We start from the raw sequence: 3943 nt of genomic DNA, 5'->3' as shown, positions 1-3943 counted from the left end.
CATTTGCCTTTGGCTTTGAGGTCCCATCTTGTTCTTCAGCTGAGTTAAACAAATTAAAAATTAAAGTAAACATCATCGGTTTAACACCCGAGTTTTAAAGTAAAGAATAATTTTTTTTAAATCATCTTCATGAAACCAATTTAATTTGTTTATATGGCCATTTTCTATGAGGAGGAGCTCCATGTCCATGGACCACCTTAGCTTGCCACCGGCGGTTGGCATATTGTCGACTGTAAAGTTAACAATTATTAATTTTTACATATACAAAGAGCATTTAATATTACTTAATGCTTTGCTTATTCCATTTTCAAAAGAGTCCGGTCATCATTGTTTATGATTTCGTGGTGAATGTTTCATTTTCTATTGTCAAGAAAAAGATTCTGAGTTGCACCAAATAAATACGCCTGACTATCGCATAAAAAAGTCCGTCAAATTTGGATGCGGACCTAACTGGGAAATTTTCAAAACGGCAAGACCATCCGTTCAACGGATGGTGCATAGATATCTTGCGAGAGACACTTTTATTTGTTTTTTACAATTTGTTGGTTATATTCAAGTCAGTTTGACCGCAAGTTTAAACGCAGATATTACGACATTAACCTACACTGGACCTTCAAGAAATAATGGTCTGAAAAGTATTTTTTGTGCCTGGTTATGTTAGGTTGAAAACTAGGCCTAATAATGGTTTGCGCACTTTTTTTTAAATCCTAGTGAGGAACGCGGTTGTCCGACGTTCAAAAGAACAAACGTTTAATTCTTTACGAAATACATAGGTCAGGTTCAACCTTGTCTTCACAATCAGCTTTACATTACGCATATATGTATATGTATGCGATACACCACTGCTTCTTAGTAGCGCATTTGACAGACTACTCTTCGCGATCTTCAGAAAGGTCCGGAGCATTAGCTACTTCTCTTAGCAAATTGTTGGACGCTAGCGGTGTCTCCCGATCCACCGTAACTAGAAGATGGGTAAGCGGACGAGAACTAACAATATTCTTCCTTGGAGACACCTATTTCACCGTATGCGTTAGCACCTTCTTGACACATTGGACCATCATCCGTTGACTCTAAGATTCCAACAAACTGCTTATGCCGCCGGTGGGTGCTGCTTATCCAGTGCAGCACACTGTAAACAGTTTATTCAAGTGCCAGGTACTATGATCGCCGTTGAGTTCACTTGGGGAGTGCTGAGTCTACATATTGGACATGCGCGATGGCTCTGTCACCATGTGCGCATAAGAAGTCTCCTCTGCAGCGGCGACTCTTTTCCAGCCACTACCAATACATATATAAGTATATATATTCGTAAGTGTGACCGCTGCTCTGCCGGCGTCCCTGTCGGCGCAGCCACACTCCCATTAGCTCTACAAGAATTGTAATAGAGTTAATAATCATTCAATAAAGAGAACTAAAAACGAAAAGGTTGACGAGCTCTTTTCATTGGGCTTTTGCAGAGATTATAAAAAGTGGATTGTTCGAGTCTACACCGTGCCAAGGGAGTAGCGTAGACAGTGAAAATCTCTCACGCAATTCATTTCAGCCTCCAGCTCTCAAGCGCTTTGGCAGCGCCTCGTCCCACTGAACTCCTCTTCCCCAAATCCCACGCATCAGCAATTTGGCGGTTACCATGAAGCAGCTCCTATCGGGTCGAATGCTGACATGACTAGACCTAGGAACCCACCAAGGATTTAAAGTCATCCGTCGCTGGGATGTACTGGCACCCAGCGAGGGATGACTTTAAATTCTAATATTTTCTCCTCTGGGTTCAAAGTCTTGAACACATTTTAGGTCTTAAAGAGAAGCGGTACAAATCGAATATAGCTTCAGCATGTATTTTCCTTAATCGTGCTGATAAAGCGATAGCTTCATTCTTTCTCGTCCGAGAAGCTATCCACTTAGTCGACGTAGGCCTCCATGTTCGAGTTTTAAGCCCGCGCAGAGTTGTCATCCCGTCTCATCATCCTTTCAATGTCGACAAGTCTCTTGGGTGGCATGTTATAACGGTTTGGCAGGCTCACTTTCTCATCTTTACACAGCAATCCAGTTTGGTATCGCTGGCCCACTCACCTAGTCATCTTGTCCAGGATTCCGAAAGCCTGTGCATCGTCAATAGCTGCGAATGATGGCTCTGGCTCCACTCCGAAATTCTCCACTTCGAAAAAGTCGCTGACCATCTCCTCGAGATGATCATACTGTGGGACGCCTAGGATACCCGATATCCGGATTGGTAAGCTCATCTGACTTCTTACAAGGCCGAAAACCACCCATCTATGTTTGGTGGCGGCTGCATAAGGTCCTCCGCTTTGACATCTTCTCGACGCAGACTTTGCATCGAAAGGTTGAGCTTAGAGACCGCATACACATTTTTCAAAACAACGCCGTCTTGGTCCACTAATTTGGAGGCTGACCATCTTTCGCTGACTTGCCACCGAACCATAGCATGTTGAGCTGCCGACTCTTCTTCGATAAGGGTCACGGACGGGCCTTCGTCGATGGGGTCACGGACGAGCCTTCGTCGAACAGCAAAATTGTACGACTTCACGCCTTAATTATCTTGACCGGGAAAAAGGCCGCACGCCACAGTGTGACCAACCGTTTTGTATTTGTACATACTAGACAAGTATTATTTGTATTCTTACAGTATTTGTGCTTAGACATAGTGTTCTCACTATTATTACAGTTTCTCTTGCAGTACTTGGACATGTGACCGTTCTCCAGGCACTAGAAACTTATCCGATGCTTTCTTGCAAATTCCAGTTCATGATCGTGTGTTGCAAATTGGGCAATTCATGGGATGATCGTCGAACCAATCCATATCGTCTATATCGGAAACGTATCTGATCCATCGGGTGTATAAGCAGCGACTTGACAGATGCTAGCCCTTCACCGTTCAGGGCTTTCACTAGCCTCTGTTGGTTCTCCAATCTCGAGTATTAAGTTAATCCGTTCCACGACACCCCCTACTGAGCATGACAGCGGAAAGAGGTAAATTCTTATCTATCTTTTTAGCGCCGGTAATACGATCTCCGCCGAGTTCTTCATTTGTGAGCCACTCGAAGCCAAAACCACCAGCTACTTGACAGCTACTGTACAGCTGAGGGACGCACCAGCTTTATAGGGAGAAAGAAAATAGGCCGGCCGCCAGTAAACAGATAGGAAGCCACTTACCGTTATCAAGATGCTGGGCGCCTTCCCGCAACATCAGCGCTACCACTTATTATCCATTCTGGCTCAAACTCCCCCCAAGGCCCATGCTGACATTTTGGGAAGCGGAACTGCACTTTAGATGGCACGGAGAAGATGGCGAAGCATCCGCTTAACTAGAAAGAACTACTCAAAAAAAATGTTATTTCGCTTATAACATGCGAATGGAAGCTAATTGGTTTAATAATCGGGCACACCTCTTTCCGCTGGTCGGTCATCTCTTTCATCGTAAATTGATCATTTATAGAGGATAAACCAATATAAATATTGGGTGTATGGCGTTTTTCAATCTCACTTTGTTGCCATCAACAGTTTGCTACCATAAGCTGAGTAACATGTATCTTCTAGTTGAGGGATCCGAGAATAGCATAGTTGCTTGTTTTAAAAAAAATAATGCATTGTTATAAACGTCTTAATGTTATTTTTGTCACCAATTTTTTACAAAACTACCATATTAAATACACTTTTGAACTGCGGTTTACGTCAGCTATTATTGGATTGCGGGCGATGGATGGGTTTCTGGTAATCTGAGTTTTGTAATAGTCTAGAACAGGGGCCTATGCCTAAAAATTCCGATAAAATTACATTCAAAATTAGACATAACGCAATTTCCTAGGAATTTAGGACGACATGATGTTATAAAGCAGGTAATAAAAAAATCTTATGGTTGGTTTTTAAAACAAAATACTCAAAATCGGAATAATTTTTATAGCAAAATACGGAACTTTGATATAAA

This window comes from Drosophila biarmipes, unplaced genomic scaffold, assembly GCF_025231255.1.
Source record: "Drosophila biarmipes strain raj3 unplaced genomic scaffold, RU_DBia_V1.1 ptg000005l, whole genome shotgun sequence".
In the NCBI taxonomy this organism is placed as follows: Eukaryota; Metazoa; Arthropoda; class Insecta; order Diptera; family Drosophilidae; genus Drosophila; species Drosophila biarmipes.
Note: the sequence above shows the minus strand (reverse complement) of the source record.